Here is a 19,414-nt window from a genome sequence, read left to right as displayed (position 1 = left end):
CTGGAAATAACCCAAGTGATGACAAACCTGCTCCACTAGGCAAGTAAGTCGCCTACCTCTGTGCAGTTTCCCCATCTGTTGAGTGAAACTTAAAAATCTATTTCATCAGTGCAAAGGTTAAATGAGGTAACTGATAAAAGTACCTGAAATGATCTGGGCACTTAGAGGTCAGGGTATCTTAAATTTCCTCCTCTCTTAGAAATCGTGTCCATTTCACATGTCAGAAAACTGAGGGCCAAAGAGATGGGGTAACTTAGCATCACACAACCTCCATGTGCCAAAGCCAGGGTTTAGAATCTTTGTCTTTGGCTTCCTAGCCCAGGTCGCTCTTCCATGCATCAAGCAGGTTGAAACACCTTTCCACCTTTCTTAGTCACTTCCTCCAAGGAAGAACCCTTCACACTTGTGTTTTGAAACGAAGCTTGTATGGGCTGAGGGCAGGATTATCCAGACCTAGCTCTCCAGGGCCTTAGCCTCTACCTCCAGGATTTCCCCTAGAACGCCCGTTCACTGCCTTGTGCACAGGCCTGGGACTGCCCTTGGAAGGAATGTGAGGAGCTGGTGTGGCTCACCAGGCAGGTCACAGCTTGTCTTCTGAGCCCCGTGGGAGGCTCATCTGATTTCCTTGTTTCGGTCACTGGGGCTTTCTTCCACTCTTGCTATTTCCTTAAGTGGAGCAATTAAAAAAAAAAAATCACATCATTTTCCCCTGCTTACATATTTTTGGCTTCACTGTTTTCCAAATAGAATCACAGAATGTCAGAGGTGGAAAAAGGATCATGGAGTCCGTGACTTCATTTTGCCCATGAAGAAATGGAGGCCCAGAGAGGAGAATGGATTTACCCGAGTCAGGCAGAGAGTGGCTGCATTACTCTAGAGAGCTAATACCCTGATTCCTATCGTGTCTCATGTTTGTTCTGCTTGTCTCCCTAGTTAGTCTCCTGCTTGTTTTTATTTATTTCCTTGATCGTTTCTACTCTTAAATTGTGTTGTGTTGTCCTTAGCTTTTTAATATCGCTTAAATTTAAGGGAGAGATACTTTGTTTAAATGTAAAATGTATGGGCTTTGAAGCTACCTGGTCTTTCCAACTCCTGTTTTCTTATTTGTAAAATAGGTAGAGTCTTATCTAAAATGCTTGATTTTAAAGATTGCATTAGAAGAGGGGAGCCTGGCAGGCTCAGTCGCTGGAACACACAGCTCTTGATCTTGGGGTCGTGAGTTCGAGCCCCATGTTGGGGGTAGAGTTTACTTAAAAAAAAAAAAAGGACTGGGTGGCTCAGTCAGTTAAGTGTCTGCCTTCAGCTCGGGTCATGATCCCAGGGTCCTGGGATTGAGCCCCACATCAGGCTCCTTGCTTGGCGGGGAGCCTGCTTCTCACCCTCCCTTTGCCCTTCCCCCTACTTGTGCTCTCTCTCTCTCTCTCTCTCTTTGACAAATGACTAAATAAAATCTTTTAAAAAAATTACTATGGAAGATATGAAAACAAAACTGAATATTTTGTAAATGATCACTCTTGTTAGAATGACAGCAAAGCCCCCACGAATCAGGGGAAAAATAACTAATAATTTTTAAGCTCTCTCCAGCAATGTGAATAGCACTTCCACTGAACTTTCTTAAGGGGACATCTCTGTCCCTAGATTTCTGTTATTAAGGGGACTAGAGCAACCTTGCAAGCCACCTATTTCAAAGGCAGAGGCATGGCCCACCTGGTTTGTATAAGATAGCTGCCCATACCAAGTGGGACACCTTCATTATGGTGTGAGAAATAGATGTCTTTCTTTTGAAATTGCGTTATTATTAGGTCTGTGTAATAGTCTTTTACTTTATGTTAGCATACTTTTTTAGTCTAACCAGTTTGAGTGTCTATATTATTATTCTTGTAACTGATGAAAAAATTAAGACACTAACAGTTAACTTACTTGCCTCTGGCCACAGATCTAATACGTGGTGCATCTGGCAAATTGGCCCTCAAATCCATATTCATAATCACTGTACTGTATTGCTTCCTATAATTTGTAAATTTGCAAGCCAGACTATATTAGTTTTTATTCATTTATTATAATGACCCACATTCATTATCTTACTATTCTCTAGGTCAGAAGTCCAATACAAATCTCACTAGGCCTGAAATCAAGAAGCCTGCAGGACTGCGTTCCTGTCTGAGGGTGCCAGGGGAAATTTTATTTCCTTTTTATTCAGGTTGTTGGCAGAATTCACTTCCTTTTCTGTTGCGGATCCAAGATCTCTGCTTTCTTACTGGGTGTACACTCAGCACTGTCCCGGGTTTTAGCGCTTTCCTTAGCTCCTAGTCCCATCCTTCATCTTTGTAGCCAGCAGTGGCCTGCTGAGTCCTCACAAGGCATCCTTCTGACCATCTTTCCACTGTCTCATCTCTTTCTGTCCGCAGCTGGGCAAGGTTTCCCCCTCACGAGGACTCGTGATCAGGCTGAATCCACCCACAGAATGCCCGACAAGATTATCCCATCTCTAGGTCTCTAACCTTAACCCCATCTGCAAAGCCCTTTTTGCCATATAATGTAACATATTCACAAATTCTGGAGATTAGGAGTGGGCCTCTTTGGTGGTGCGGGGCATTATTCTGTCTACCCAATCCATGCTGTCAACCGACATACCATCCTGCCTCTGGAGAATTGTAAGGCAGGGTGCATTTTCATGTTTAGTTACAGAGGAGCTCTTTCTCTCATGGCCCTCTCCTCTGTCCCTTTTTGAACAAAGCCCTTCCAAGGGGGAGAAACGGGTTCTTGGGGAAATCAATCCTGTAACCCACACTGGGTCATCCAGGGTGCCTGGCAACTAATAAGCTCTCAGGAAAGTGTGTTGACTTGAAAGGATACCAATTGATGGGGTTTTGGAATATAGGTGAGGTTCGGTGGGGTGGAGTCTGGAGCCGATGACCAAGAAAGAATTCTTGAGACGTCTTTGGTGCAAAATGGATGTTTTATTAAAGCGTGGGGACAGGACCCGTGGGCAGAAAGAGCTGCTGCACCGGGGTTGGGGTCGTGAGGGGTGGCTGGTTATATACTATGGGGTTGGGGGAGGGAAGGAAAAGGGAGGTTTTCGAAAAGATTTTCGTATGTCAAAGAGGACCTACAAGATGCCAGAGGCCTTGCCATTGTCAAGTTCATGTGGTTTTTCCTTCTAGGAAGGCGTTGCCATTAAGACAGTTGGGAGCTTCCTAGAAGAATATCACACATCCCACCCAGGAGTGGGAGGTGGGGGGAGGTTGCAGGGTGTCAGCCTGCTCTTTGTCCTCAGCCAGCCCTCTGACATGGGACATGCCAAGCACTGTCCTACGAGCTTTATCCTCATTGTCTCATTTATTTCACAACAACCCCATAACATGAAATATGTTTTGCTGTTCTAGTTTTACTGATGAGGAAACTGAAGCAAAAATAAATGACCTGCCAGAAATCCCATGGCTAGTAAGGAGGACAGCTGAAATTAAACCCAGGGCCACCCCCCCTCAGAGTCTGTGCTTTTACCCCTACACTCTATGACACTGCAGAGTAAAGACCCATGTTCCACGCCAAGTAGTGAAGACACAAGTGGGGAGGCTGATTCTCTGGACCTAGATAGAATCCCTCAAAGGACTGTTTGGGAACTTAATGGATTTCTTTTACAACCGTTAGAGAATCCTGGTGGGCCTCGTTCAGCCATCATTTCCCTCCTGAAACCATTCTCTCTCATTGCTAAATACCACCAGAGGCTTCTTGGTTGCTTTTTTTTATGACAGACTTCAGGAAGGAATTGTCGGGAGGGTGAGAGTGGGGAAGGGGCCAGGGTACACTGAATTGGGGAGAGCTGCATCTCCAGGTACCACAGCCCTATGTCCTCAGTTTCAGGGGAAATTCTCAAGCCCACTGTGTGCCAGGAGGACAAACCAAGGTGGGTGAAAAGGGAAATGGCAATGATCCAGAGTGACGGTTGGAACACGCTAACCAGTGGCTTCAGAGCAGGCAGCTCAGCTTGCCCACATATCGTATCGTGTCTCCTTGGAAGGACAGGGGCAGGAATTCCTTAGCTAATTCATTCTAACCCTCAGAAGCCTTATGCACTCAGGGCTCCCACACTGGATGTGACTTGGTCTCCTTAGTAGGAGACTACTAACTCTCAATTCCCTTGTTAGCCCCAGGCGAGCATATATAGAATTCTGACCTAATCTTAACAGGAGTCACATCCTTAAGGAATTGACACTAAATCTGAGATGCAAGGTATGACTAGATGTTATTTGAAGAGAAGCATTTTGGTGAGGGAGAATGGCATGTGCAAAGGTCCTGATGCAAATTTGCAAAGGGCATGTCCTCTGTGCAGACAAGCATAAGGAGGCATCCTTTCTAGTTGGACTTAACCCCACCATGCAGGGAATGGGATAGGGGCTGGTGAGGACCTTTGTGTGAAGAACAAGGGACCCCCTCCTCCCTGATAACACGGCTTCAACCCCACACCAGACAAGAGCATAGGGAAATCATTGAAAAGATATCATATTTTTCAGGGAATGACATAATCATATTGTGTTCTAAAAAGATCACTGGCTGGAGTATGGAGAACAGACTAAAAAGGAGCAAGAGTAGAGGTAAGGAAACAGTAGAAGACCAGAAGAAGAAGAACCTCAGATGAGAGATAAAGGTAGTTTGGGCTGAGAGCAGGTGTATAGGAGAGTGGTGGTGATGGAGAGAAGCGGGTGTATTGGAGGGATACTTAGGATACAAAATCAATAGGACTTGGGGATGAATTCAACATGGGGGTGGTAAGGAGGAGGGAGGTGTCAAGAATGGTTCCTAGGTGTTTGGCTTTCATAACCTGTTGGTGGTACCATTCATTCCCTGTGGCAGAGAACACAGAAGTTGAGAACATCTTTGGTAAGAGTGAAATAATGAGTACGGTTTTCAAACATGTAGGATTTAGCTAGGAGTTGGATATAGATGTCTGGTGTTTTATGGGCTGGATCTGGGAATTTGGGAGGCACCGGCACACGGGTTTTGAAAGGCACTGGAATATAGGTAGTACTTCAAAACCACGAACAGGGATGCGATTGCCTAGGAAAAGGTAAAAGACTGAAAAGAGAACTAGCACTGTTCCTCAGAAGGCTCCAGCACTCCAGGGGCAGAAAGAGGAGAAGGAATTGTAGAAGGAAACCAGGAAGGGTCAAACCTAGGGATGGAGACAAAAGGACAAGCCCAGATTGGTACCAGGAGACAAGACCAAGTCAGAAGTTGGGAGCCACTGACCAGATGGAGAGGAGAGTGTTGGTAGGAGCAAAGCCTCAGACTAAGAGAGACTCGAGTGTCTGCCATTTGTGATTACTGTCCACCCACTGCCTGTTGTTTGGGGGCAACCGTCTGGGAACAAGGAGAGGGTTGGCATAGGCAGCTCAAGTGACTAATCTGTGAGTGCTGTGGGAAGGCAGGTGGCTGTCTGGCAAAGCTACTTGTCAGTGTGTGATCTTGGACCCAGTTATTTAAACTTCTCATGCCTCAGTTTCCTTACTTATAAAGTAGGGACAATAGTATACCTACCTCCTCAAAGGGTTGGTGAGGTAAGTAAATGTGCTAGTCCAGGTGTGCGCTTAGACTAGGGCCTGGTGCACTGTGAGGGCTCATAAATGTCAGCTATTGTTAATAGCTACATTAAACTTGAATACAAAGTGTCCAGTGCAAGCTCATGAAGGAAGGGGCTGTTTCTTTTTTCTTTTTGTTTTTCTTAAGTGCACAGCAACATTTTTTTTTTAAAGATTTTATTTATTTATTTGAGAGAGAGAGAATGAGAGATAGAGAGCACGAGAGGGAAGAGGGTCAGAGGGAGAAGCCGACTCCCTGCTGAACAGGGAGCCTGATGTGGGAGTCGATCCCGGGACTCCAGGATCATGACCCGAGCAAAGGCAGTCGCTCAACCCACTGAGCCACCCAGGCGCCCGGGGCTGTTCCTTTTTATTCACCTCTGCATTTTCAAAGTCTAGCATAGTTCCTGGAACATAGCAGGTGCTCAATAATTAATGCTGATTAAATGGCTGGTAGATGAGGTGGATATAGATGTCTCCCCACACAGCTAGCTCTGGCCTGGGAGTTTAAACTGAGCCAAATGTGTCCCTTTGACAACTGGGGTTAACCATTTAAGGAGGTAAATCTCATATGCTTCTACTCATATCTCTCCACTCAAAATAATATTCAGAAGCAAAAGGAAGAGAAAGAAAGCCACTTAGAACTCCATGAAGGTTTTGTTAATGAAAAGCAATGTGGAACGCATTTAAATAATTTATGAGTGGAACAAACACAAAAAAATAAGCAAGGAAAATACATCAGGAAATGATATGCAAAAAGTTAATAGCTTTACTATATAAAGAACAGACAAATTGATTAGAAAAACAATGCTCTAATCAAGGCCTTAGTTAGGTACCTTGGTGCAAATTAGAAAGGGCGCCCCCCCTCTGGGCAGATAAATTAGAAAAAGGCACCCCACGTAGTTGGACCCAGTCTTGCAGTGCAGGCTTGCCAAGTTCACAGGCATGAGATAGCTTTGTGAGAAGAAAAATGTGCCCCTCCTCTGTTGAGGGTGAACAGGTAGATGATTGGAGTCAGACTTGATTTTGGCCACTGTACACCCTTGATCTTGGTGCAGTTCATACACAGAACAACTTTACGAGGTGGTCCTGAGGTCAGTCGAAAATGGACAAAGGTTACAAATAGATGACTCCAGAAGAGGACCTAGAAATGATAACAAATATCTTTTTTAAAATTTTATTTATGTAAATCTCCGTACCCAAAGGGGGCTTGAACTCACGACCCCGAGATCAAGAGTTGCATGCTCCTCTGACTGGGCCAGCCAGACGCCCTGATAATAACCATTTTTCAAAAATATATCTAACATCACCAGTAATTACAGCCATTCAAAGCAAAGTGGGGCAAAAATTCTCCTCTGTGAAATTAGTACAACTGGTATTATTCAGTGCTGATGAGGGGGTGGTTCATTGGTATAACCTTCCTGGAAAACAAATTGACAACATCCACCAAGGACCTTAGAAGTGTTTATTTTCTTTGCTTTCCTAATTCCATGTCAAAGAATTTATGTTAAGGAAATAAAACTGTGATGCACACAAAGTTTCTTGTATAAGATGTGTTCCCTGCAGCAATTTTATAATAGCAGAAGGCTGAAAGGAACCTAAATACAGGTCCACAACTCCTTGAGGGAGTGTTTCAAAAATCAGAATTTTGGAATTCTAGAAGGATAATTTGGTGCCTGTTAGTTAGCCCCCTCAGGAGGGTCTGTGGCAGCACGGTCCACACGTCCAGGTTTCTGCCATGAAACTTATTTATAGTCACACTAATTGGTATAAATAGACCAAAAATAGCCCTAGGCCACTTCAGGTCAGCTTTGCTGCCAAATGAGCTGGCACCAAACTTTCAAACCAGCTTTTGGTTTTTGGAACAATTTGGACTTGTAAATAAGGGATTGTGGATCTGTATATGTTATAGTATAATTTTTGAGGACTTTCTAATATGGGGCAGGGGGAGAATAACCAAACTATAGAATGATCCCACTCCATTTTAAAAAAGAAAAATGGGAACACATTTGTTACTTTAAATGCACCATTTGCTGTCTTACATCTAAGCTGACCATATCTGCTTTTTTCCCCCTCTTTCTCTCTTCTTCCTTTTTTTTTTTTTTTTAAATCTTCAAGCAGAAAGGTATAATTTTTATCAGGATAGGAATCATCTTTGTCCTACTCAGCTTTCTCTGAGCAGCCTGCCAAGGCAGCAGAAAGGGAAGCCCTCCTAGGCCACCTCCTGCCTCCCTGTTTGGTGAAGCTGAGAATGAGCCTTTGCATATGTAGAGGAAGGGCCCCTTGCTTGGGGGAGGGTAAAAGAACCTAAATTGCTTTGAGAAGGAATTTTTTGGGTGGAAGCTGGGGGGGTGGGGGAAAGGAAAGATCACTTAGCAGGGGTTGGAGCCTCTATTAGTTTCCTGGAGCTGCCATGATCAAGCACCACAAATTTGGTGGCTGAAAATAACAGAAAGCAATTTCTCACAGTTCTGGAGGTTAGCTGTTGAGAATCAAGGTGTCAGCAGGGCCACGTTTTCCGCGAAGGCTCTGGGGAAGCATCCTTTGCATCCTCTAGCTTGTGGTGGTTGTGAAGCAATCCTTGGTCTTCCCTGGCCCATGGCAGCGTAATTTCAATCTCGGCTTCCTTCCGAAGGTGGTCCTTCCTCAGTGTGTGTCTGTGTCCAAATTTCCCTCTTCTTAGAAGGCAAGAGTCATTGGATTAGGACCCATGTTAATCTAGTAAAGCCTCGTCTTAACTTGACTATATCTGCAAAGACCTTATTTCCAAATATGGTCACATTTACAGGTTCCAGGTGGACATGGATTTGGGGGGAGGGTACTGTTCTGTGGGACTTGACTGAGAAAGGAATTCTAATATTCCATTTTTTTTTTTTTGAAGAGAAGGAGAAGGGGGTGCAGAGGGAGAGAGAGAGGGATAATCTTAAGCAGGTTCCACACTCAGCACCGAGCCTTATGCGGGCTCGATCTTACAACCCTGAGATCATGACGTGAGCCAAAATCAAGAGTTGGATGCTTAACTGACTGAGCCACCCAGGCTCCCCCTAATATTGCATTTTTAAAAAGGCTCTTTCTGCTGAATGAATGAATGATGTATATGGACCTGTGATGTGAATTTCCTCCTTGCCTTGACCCCCAAATTTTCGGTATAAGTTGGCTATGCTAGTGTGCATATGGGCAGTGTTGTTTGTGTAGAAATCAAGGAAAAGGCATATCTTTGTTTCTGTGAGATAAAAAGGGAACAACCATGAAAAGTGAAATCAGAAACCCCATAGGAGCGTAAGGTAAGAAAGAGCAGGAGCATCCCTGTGGGAGGAGCCGGGATCTGAGCTGGTATCTGCTTATGGATGCACACAGAAATAAAATGCAAAGATTTATTGATGGGGAGAATAAGGCTTTCTGTTGTCTCCGTCTATGCTTTTATGTATTTCCCAAATTTTCCATAATGATTATAATTTATTTTAATAATCAGGAAAAAATCCCAGAAAATATTTAAAGGAAGAACAGTTCATGGTGATATATTATTTAGACTTTAATCCAGATCTTCAGAAAATGCTTAAAGACCTGGCAAACTGAGTTCTTCCTTTATTTAGTCTAATCAGACTCCTAAATACTATTAAAGTAATAATTTTCATCCTTCGTGAGTATAACTATCCTCTTCAAATTATTCTCTTTGATCAGCGTGGGGAGTTTAAAAAATTATTATTATTTCATTAAGAAATCCTAAGTAAAAGCAATTACTAGCTTTTATACTAAAAATTAATCAGCACATATTACAACTGTCTAGTAGCTACACAAAAACACACTTGGTCATCGTTTATTTTACTATACTTTTGAAAACCAAATGAAGATGCAAAATTGTGAGTGAATAGACATTAGCCATTTGCTATGTTGCATCACTGTGCTAGAAACAGGAATAGAGCAAGAAACAATTTCTGCCCTCAAAGATCTTACATGTCAATGCATCAGTGGTGTTGGGATTGGATGATCAATTAAAAAGGTAGTTGCAATAGTGTGGGGCAAGTGTTACTGATGTGGGAAACAGAGGCAAAATAAAAAATTACATTTCCTTCCTGCCTACAGCCCATTGACAAACCTTTGAAACAGGTAGAGTGACCTTCGTCCCAGAGCTCAGCTGTCTCAATGTTGACACTTTGCTAAGGGCAAAAGGCAATCATAGCTTAACATTATCCTGATCACCCTCCCCACCCTAGGACCCTGTGAGTCTAGTTTCACATATAAAAATTCCTTTGGAAATTTCCTTTATCTCTACCTCCCCCAGGATATATGTTAGCAATCATCCCCCAAGCACATTGCCCACTGATACACATCCGAAGGGTCTCACGACTAAAGTTTTATTAGACGGTAATAAATGACCTTTCCCAATAATAGCTAGCCCCTTCGAGGGGAAGGGGCTCATATGGGTCCTTGCTTGGTCCTTGTATGGAAACCTTGCTTCCAAATTTTCTTAGAGACGTACGCTGTCCCCAACCCTCTCCCAACTTGTATATAATTGGCCATTCATGACCCCAGTGCAGCTCTTTCTACCCACAGGTCCTGTCCCGGTGCTTTAAAAAAACCACCCTTTTGCACCAAAGACATCTCAAGGATTCTTTCGTGGCCGTGAGCTCCAAACCCCATTTCCACATCATTCTAGTGAGGGAGTACTGGGCTCTGACAACATCCATCAGGGAGAACTGATGAAATCTGAGGTGGAGGTGGGTATCAGCTTAGGGAAGTTCCGCTTCAGGAAGTTCTAGAAGCAAGACTTGCCCACGTGGGTGATTCCTGCCCTGTGTTTTGAAAAATAAATCAGCCAGGTGACAGTAGAAAAGGCATTCTTAGCAGATGCCACCAGTGCTCACTCATATCTCCCGGCATGTTGGTGTCTGGCTCATGTTTCTGCACATGCGGGTCCAACTGGCAACTGCCAGCATCTGAATCCCTTTGCTTGAGGCTTTTTCTGGGCTCCCAGGAGCACATGAAGGAGGCTGGAAGTGCTAGAGAATTAATCATCTCCGGGACAGCCCTCAACCAATGACTAGCCGCAATTAGTGGATAAATAGACCAGCAACTTCAGCCTTCAGTTTGGAAACTCTGAGGTGTGTGTTACATGGTCCCACATTCATCAGAGGGGCTCCACTCCATCTGCCCCCATTTGTAACTAGTTTGTTAATGCATCATTTATTGGCTTCCTTTCCTTCCCTGTCTCACTTCCCTACTTCCCAACTGGTGCTTCCTGGGATCATCTCCCAGTGAATGACTTGCATTTGAATCCTTGTCTCAGGGTATCCCTCTGAAGGAACACCAAATTAGACAACATCTCATACAGAGAAAATGGCTTGTACGAGAGCCTGGGAACATAAGCATGGAGATCTCATGACACATTTAAGTGATTATCCACATTATTTGAGAATCTACTATCCTGGTCTCTTGGTCTACCATGTGGACTCATCTAGGGCTTAGAAATCAGTGGGTACCATGTTGTAATGACTCCTGTTTCATTTTGGGAATTGTTGGAGTTTAGAACAGCAGGGGATTGTTAATTTTCCCTGGACTCCTCAGACCTACACTGTGCCAGGCACGTAGTGTGCACTCCACAAGTGTTTTCGAATTAATGAACTTGTTTATTTTATTGAAATTAGTGTATAAAAAATTCCAGTGCCTACTATATAATGCATGTTCAATGTTTATTGAACAGAATTGAAGGACCCTGGAAAGTCAGACTCTTTTTGAACAGGCATTGTGCCACCTAGTGGTGATTTTTGAGGAGGGGGTGCTTTGCAGGCACTGGTCTTGTGCTCTAGAATTTTGGGGACTTCGATTTTACTTGGGGTTCAAGGTTGGAAGCTGAGTTATTTGTAACAGCAAAATGACAGAAATAGCTTAAATGTCCAGGGACAGGGGCATGATAAATTAAATGATGCAATATCATCTTCATAGAACACCATGCAGTGATCAAAATGGATTAAGTTGATTTATATGCACTGACACAGAACTTTTTACAAGACCTGTTGTTTAAGTGATAAACTGGTAGTCACAGAAAATACATATAGTATGATGTCATCATGTTAAAGCAAACACAAAAATACCCCTATATCTTTGGTTGTTTGAGAGGTGGGCTCAGCAACAGACTGGGTGGGGTGACAAGATGGTTTTTCAGTCCCATCCAGTTCTGAGATTCTGTAATCCTATGAAGTCAAAGTTTATAGTTCCTTTAAAAAATATACTGCTTTGACCCATATAAGAAAACTGTAAAACTTTATGGAGGGACATAAAAGAAGACCTGGCTAAATGGAGACACATGTCAAGTTTCTTGGATTGATAGAGTTAACCTTGTAGAAGTATAACAGTCTTCAAAATTAATTTAAGTTTAAAAACAGCAATAACAAAATTAATATCCCTGTGCATTTTTGGGTGGGGAGGACTTGAAAAAGTCTTCTAAAAGTCATCCTGAAGGTCAAACATATTAAGAAGAGCCAGAAAGTATTTGAAAATGAAATCTATATTGTAAAATTAGAACGTTAGCATCATGTACTAGTGCTAGAACAGACAAAGGAACAAAAGAGAAAACTCCAGAAGCAGAGAATTTAGTTTATACCAAAGTGACGCTTCAAGTCAGTCAGGAAAAGATGGGTAATTCAATAAACTGTTGGGACAGCAGTTGCCTTGGTGGTCCTTCCCATGGGCACGACACCAGCACGTGTCCACTAGCCTGATCATTCAGAAAATATTTTAGGTTATATTTTTTCTGTCTGACCTTGTACTGAAATAAATTCCTGATAAAGAAAGAACAAAGAACAAAGTCATTAAATACCAGAAGAAAATATTGGTAAATATATAATGTTGGGCTTGAGATAGACTATAAACACAATCTTAAAGGCAGAAACCATGATGAAAAGATGGATAGATTTGTTTCTATCAAAATTTTTTAAAGTTTGTGTATCAGCATACATAAATTAACGAAGTTGAAAGACAAATGCCAAGCAGGGGAAATGTTTATTACATAAATGACAGAAAATTCTTAAATATATAAATTGCTTTCACAAGACAATAAAATGCAAAGGAGTATTTGATAGAGAAATGGGTTAAGGGCATGGACAGGATATTTGCCAAAGAAGAAATCCAAACAGCATATAAGCATGGAAAAATGTTTACGTCGTTGAGGAATCAAAGGAATGCACATTAAAAGGACAGTGAGAAATCTTTCATCCTATCAAAGTTTAAAATATTTAAAGTCATTTTAATCTTGCATTTCAAGAGGGTTGCTTATCAGAGTGTTGACAGTGATTAATTATCTGTGGGTAGTGGGTTAAGGGTATTTTTCTCTTTTTTGTTTTATTTTTCTTGGCATTAATAGTTTACTTTGGCAATAAAGGAATAATAGTTTGTGCTGACTCTTAGAAAAGCGCTCAACTGAAATTCCTGGAGAATTCCTCTCTGGGGAAAGAGCAAAGGATGTGTCAAAGTGATAGGCTTCCTCTCAGGCCTGGCTTGCAGTCGCAGACCCATATTGCATCATCTTGGCCCCCAACTTCAGGACGTGGGGCCAGGTGGCTGCTTTTTAGACAAGAGGCATGAGACCAAGGCTGGGAGACCACTCAGCAAGCTAGAGTCTAAAAATCCAGGTGGCAATTGATGAAAATAACACACTAGAACTTGGTGTGACTACTCTCTTCAAGCCAAAAAAAAAGGAAAAAAATTAAAGGCATGCCTGTTCATGTTCTGTGGGAAGAAAGGCTGGGTTGCCAGAAGAAGTAAAGTCAGTCAAGCCTGTGGATGAAGAAAATGCTGAGCTAGTTTTTGTTGAAGTAGAAGATGCTGCAGTTGTCTGTACTGGGGTCATTTCAGATTCAGAACTGGTCTGTTCCAAGATTTGGAACAATCAGGCCTGGCACATGTTCAAGGAAAATGAAAGTTCCCTTCAGTCAAGGTACCACCCGTTCATTGCAGCCTACCAAATGTGTGACCCTTTTCAAATCCCGTGGCCACCTTGCCTGGCTCTCAACCTGAATCGAGATCAGCAGAGTTGTCTGTTGAGTTACTGTCTGCACCTGGTTTTAAAACAAGCTGAACCTCACAATTCTTCAGAGTTACCCTCCCTTTTAACTTAGGATTCAGTTTCTGGTACTTCCTCTGGGAGGTGTGATCGAAAGTCTTTCTGTATCTAGGCAGCTTCTACCTCTGGAGAAAACTGAGTTACCTTGGATGGGATTCCCTGGAAACAGACTTTGAGATAAGTCTCTGTGCAGGGTTGTTGGGGTGCGGTGAAGGGGTCCTCAGGGACAACACCCATAAGTAAGGGACAGAGGATTGGGCAGAGGGAGAAGTGGTGCTTCTCAGCCAATCTTATGGGGAGCTCCAGAGCTGGGGTGGCCTTGCAGGGTTGTCCTCAATTTAGGCACAGAAACCAGGCCTTTGTGTCTCCTAAATTAATCAGTCACTGGATGCATGCTGTTCCTGGGGAGAAGGCATATTCTTGGATGAGGCAGGTTATATCAGTCTCAGCCAAGGGAAGTCTCCAGGGAGGAAGGCAGCTGAATTGACCTAGCAGACTGTTGAAGAAGAAAATAAGGTCCTGAGAGAAGTGGGTTTGCTGGAAGGATTTCTTGTGGAGCCAGAAGACCAGACAGAGGGTTATGCTCCACAGGAGGCCCAAGGGACAGACCATACACAATGGCAATGGGAAATGCACTAGTGAGAGAAGTACCAGCATCACTGAGAAGTTCAGAGGGGGCTCTCTTCTGCAGACCAGAGATGATGGGAAGAGAAGCAATCACAGGGCTGGGGTTGGTAATAATACCAGTTGGTAATGACAGCATCCTGGAGCCATAGAAGCCAGGTGGTGGCTTTAACCACCAGAAGCCTGGGGGCTATAATTACTAGAATAGCTGGCAAGTTAAGAGAGTCTGCACAGGGAACCTGATCCTCAGGGGCTGTAAAGGTATTTAATAGTACAAGGTGTCCCTAGGGGAAAAATAGATGGGCAGCCAGCAGGGTGCTGCTTAATATCTAGAAACAGAAGAAGGCAAGAATTGGGGAGCAGGAGTCTGAGGGTGGTTGCCCTAATAAAAAAGTCATGCTTCTTGCTCAATTCTCAGATTCTGAGTCAATCTTCAGACCAAGACAACAGAACCCATCGACTGAAGAGGTGGGTGGGTCCTTAGGAGGGACCCTGCAACCCTGAAACAAATATTTACCACAATGATTACTCTATGGCCTGTGACCCTTTTCACAGCTAACTCTATGTTGGGGAAAGAGAAACACCCAGAAATTTAGCAGGGTCTGAAAAGATCTTGTTACCCAGAAACCCAAAGTGTTATCATGGTCCCTCTGTAAGAGTGGGGACTTAATGGTGGTAAGCAGAGTCCTGGATAATATCCAGCTTACAATGAGTCCATGGGAGCATAGACCTTATCCACTGGTCTTTCCTCAGTCCCTGAGTGCATCATTGGGACTGTTTATTGAGAACAAGCTCCACATTATGTCCTTGGCCTTGAGTTCTCATGGTGGGGAAGACCAACTGAAAGCCACTAAAAATGTCCCTTCCCTACCAAGGTGAGATAATAAATCAAAACCAATATTTCATCCAAGGGGATAGGATGATGATGGTAGAGATTAATGCCACCATTAAAGACTTAAATGATACAGAGTAGTTGTCCCTGTCATTTCTCCCTTTAATTTGCCAGTCTGGCTGCTTCAGAAACCAGGAGAACAGTTTATAGACTGTGGATTTAACCATGTAGTGGGCCTGATGATAGTCATTGTACCATCTTGGTGATCTGTCATAACACAGTCCAGAAGGATCTGGATCACCTGGACATCCCAGAGAACCCCACCCTATCTGTTATAATGATAGCAGCATGCTCATCAGGCATGCTGAGCAGGAGATAGCTAGTACATTCCAACACTTGGTAAGACACATGCACTTCAGATAAGCCCATGAAGATTCAGGGACCAGCCACTTCAGTTTTTAGGGAACCAGTGGTCAGGGATCTGCCAGGATAGTTCCTTCAAAGTAAAAGGCAAATTAGAAAACACAAATAAGCAAGGCAAAAGAAACTATTGCTTATAATCTTGTAAAAGCTTATAATCCTCTAAAATTGTTTCTAGCGTTTACATCTTTTAAGATGTTTTTCATCGTGCGTAGAATATAAATCTAACAAGCTAATATAGAATCATACCACTATCTTGAGACCGTGTTTATTTACTTGTTTGCTTGCTTAGTGCCTAGATTTCCTCACTGTGATACAAGCTCTGTGAAAGCCATGTCTTTTTTTTTTTTTTTAACATTTTATTTATTTATTTGACAGAGAGAGACACAGCGAGAGAGAAAGCACAAGCAGGGAGAGTGAGAGAGGGAGAAGCAGGCTTCCCGCCGAGCAGGGAGCCCGATGTGGGGCTGGATCCCAGGACCCTGGGGTCATGACCTGAGCTGAAGGCAGACGCCTAACCGACTGAGCCACCCGGGCGCCCCCATGAAAGTCATGTCTTTATCTTATTGACTGCTGTATCCCTGGCACCTAGATGCACTTGGTTTTGGATAAGTATTTTTTGGTGCCATAAACGATACGTACTAGATACATTGCTTTGTAGCTATTTTCAACTAACTTCCAGATGCTTCGGGTTTTACTTCATTTTTCTTAAAATGTGCCATTCCAGAAGTCATGTGAAAGCAGAGAATTCTCTCACTCCAAAGACTACTTCTATCAGTGCAACTTCAAAAGCAAGAAACGTTAGTCCTTTGGCAGCCCTCGAATCTCTTTCCCTTTGACCAGCACTGCCTTAGACTCTTGAGCCGTCACAGCCTTGCCTGGATCATTCTTCAGAGGCCCCAAATCAGGTTCCAAGGACGTAAGTGAAGACGGGCCAGGCAGAGTCCAGCCCGGAGCCACGTCCCTCCTCCGGCCACGCGGGGGCGTAAGAGCGCCACCGTGCTCTCCCGGTCAGCTGCCCGCGGGGAGGACGATTCTGGGCGGGTGTGGCGACTGCCCGCTGTGGGCGGAGCGAAAGGCGCCCGGGCCCGGACACAGGGCAGGAAGTGAGGAGGCGGGGCTTCTGCGATGGGGTGTGCGCTTGCGCAAAAGTCCGGCCGGAGGAGTGGTCGACGTTTTCGCCACTGCTAGGGTCTGTCCTTTTGGGGACGCCTTTGCTCTTCTTTTACGAGTTGGGCCGGGCCCAGGGGCGGGGGCAGAGTGCGGGAGTTGGGGTGAGAGGACTTCGCGGGGCGCCGGGATGCGGGGCGGGGCTCGCGAGCACTGCGGGGCAGGTGGGGGTGGCGGAGCCTGGGGGGGCAGGGACGAAGGGGCGTCCGGGCGGGAGTGGGGAGGGCCGGCGTCTGCGGTCTGGGGAGAGGGGCGAGTGGAAAAGGGGTACGGGAGAGTCAAGCCTCAGCCCTCCCTCCCCTCCCGGCGCGAAGTGCAGGGACCCCAGGGGCCCCTGCCCCCCCGGGGAGGTGCTAGTTGGCATGTGGATGTGGTTTCCGGGTTCCCTGGTTCCCTGCCTCTCCCCTCAGCCTTTCCTTCTCTTTAGCGGCTCCTTTTTTTTAAGTAGTGTAATTAACGCAGCATGGTGTGCCTCACATCGACACCTTCACCTGTGAAAAACCGCCTCTTGCCGCTTAAAGCAACTCGAGAGGCAGTCCCTCTCTTACCTCCTCACTCTCAAAGTAGAGAACATAAAAGTTTTCTACCTAAACCCTGCCATGAAGAACTGAACATTTCCTTTCTAAACAGTGCTCGGGAGTTGTGATAATTTCTTCATAAACTTGTCTACAAATAGCACTTTTTATACTCTTTAAATAATGTCACTTGCCTGTGTAAAGCGGAGCAACAGTTTTATTGTGCCGTGCAGTCCTCAATGAAAAATTTTAGTCCGGGGCGATGAAAATAGCTCATTTGGAATTCAGGGATTGATCAACTATCGTGACTCCAACCAGTGCTTGTGTAACCCTCACGAAAATGATGTAGGTTTATATCCATCATCTCAGCCGTGGCGAAGAGGTGCAGGCTGACATTTGGAAGCTTAAGAACCAAGTCTGTTGCCTTCCAATTTATTTTATTTTATTTTTTAAGTCTTCCATCATGGATGTACTTTGCTTGAATGATTATTTTAAAGTACATGTTCTATTTTTGCCAATCTGACAGCTGTTTCCATAGAAACTAGAGAAGAAATAGTCATTTTCAGCAGAGTTGTTAAAACTGTCTTCCAGGCTTCAGCCCTGAGTGCCAGTGAGTGCTGTACTTGCTCATTCTGAGATGGTACTTAAAGAATTAAGGATCTGAAATATTCTTAGAGGCTAACAATCCAAATTGTTTAATTTTCTCACATCATTAGTTTAGTAATCTTAGAAGTTTGCCAGCTGTTTGTTGACCTGCTACAGTTCTTCGAAGAGGCTGTGTCCTGATTCTTTCTTAGGCTCTGTGTAGTCTAGTGTTGGCTCTTTGGAAATGTATAAATAGATTTCTTCACCAGTTCTTTACCCTTTCTTAAGGATAAACCAGGGGTTGTAAAATTTCAGGCACTGTTTCTGTTCTAAATGACACTTGATTGGCAGTGGCACAAATAACGTTTTTAGTTATGTTCATGTAATGTTTGGGGCTTTTGCTTATATCTTCTGTGTCAGAATATTTTTTAAAGATTTCACGTAAGTCATGAGAAATGAGCAAGAGTTTGCTTGCCATAATCACAGAGCTAAGCAGTGTAATAGATATGCATGGAAATAGAGGTGAGAGCTTTTCTGAAGGTTATCAGAAAGTCAGTGGGTCTGGAGCTTGGGAATGGGTGAAGGAGAGCTGGGGGAAGGTGCCTGGAGAAATAGTGGGAGGTGGCATTGTGAGAGGCCTGGTCTATATGGAGAAGTTTATGGAAGCCCATGGAAACCATTGGAAATTACAAAAATAGTTGCCTTTATAGGTTTTGGGGCTTACAAGAGTTATAATACATCCTGTAAAAATTTAAACAGCACAAAAATACATGAGATGAAAATACTAAATCCTTTACATCCACCATTCTGCCACTCAAAATAACCATAATGAATAGTTTGCTACGTTTTGGTTTAGATTAATTTATATTTATATATGCTAGCATATTTCAGCATTACTATTTTTGCAAATTGGGCAGAGATTTTTGTCTGCTTTATTTTCTGTGGTATCTCCAGAATCCAGAGTGGTATGTGGTATGGCATGTAGGAGGCACTTATTAAGTATTTAATGAATGAATAACATCATTCAGAGATAAGAAACTGAATGGGGTTTTGTGTAGGTTTGTTTGGCCAAGGTGGTTAAAAAGTTTTTTGTGTTTTTTTTTTTTTTTTTTAATTTGTGGCCAGCATTTTAAAACTGATAACTTTCAGGTAAAGTTTGAATTCTGTCTTTTCTTGAAAATATTGAACTGTGGTAACACTAAGCTCAGGTTCCATTACACTTGTTGCACCTTCTTTAGATGGACATGAATCTGCATTTACACCAGTATGGCTTTGCCTGGACCCTACCAACTTGCACTGTTGAATACAGTAGCCACTAGTCACCTATGGCCATTTTGTTTCAAATTAACTAAAATTAAGTTCATTAAGAATTCTATTCCTCAGTCACACCAGCCACATTTCAGGTGCTTAGTAGCCATAGGTAGGAGCTAGCATATTGGACAACGCAGACACATTTCCATCATCACAGAAATTTCTGTTTTGCAGCGCTGGTTTACACATCTGAGTTTGCCATTCCTGATCTACTGAATTTTTGCAGGTAGCATTTGTTATTTTTAAGATTTGTGTGTCTCTTTGTCATTACACAAATCTCCGTTTTTTAAAATGGCTGCATAGTATTTAGTGATGTAGG

The 19,414-nt window shown here is 43.5% G+C and overlaps 1 protein-coding gene across 3 annotated transcripts in view; it reads left to right on the top strand.

Annotated features, from left to right (window-relative positions):
* Positions 1-16,525: 16,525 nt before the first annotated feature.
* Positions 16,526-19,414, top strand: part of OMA1 (OMA1 zinc metallopeptidase) — an 87,672-nt gene continuing 84,783 nt past the window's right edge. Inside the window, exon 1 of one of the 3 annotated variants that reach the window (XM_027613134.1) lies at positions 16,526-16,706. The gene's annotated coding sequence lies outside the window, so the exon portion shown is untranslated. Of the gene's footprint in view, positions 16,789-19,414 lie in introns of all 3 variants that reach the window. The other 2 variants (XM_027613126.1, XM_027613144.1) reach the window with 2 other exon arrangements.

The sequence above is a fragment of the Zalophus californianus genome, chromosome 4 (genome assembly GCF_009762305.2).
Source record: "Zalophus californianus isolate mZalCal1 chromosome 4, mZalCal1.pri.v2, whole genome shotgun sequence".
Taxonomy (NCBI): Eukaryota; Metazoa; Chordata; class Mammalia; order Carnivora; family Otariidae; genus Zalophus; species Zalophus californianus.
The sequence above is the reverse complement of the archived record's forward strand: the minus strand, read 5'-3'. Positions and strand labels throughout refer to the sequence as shown.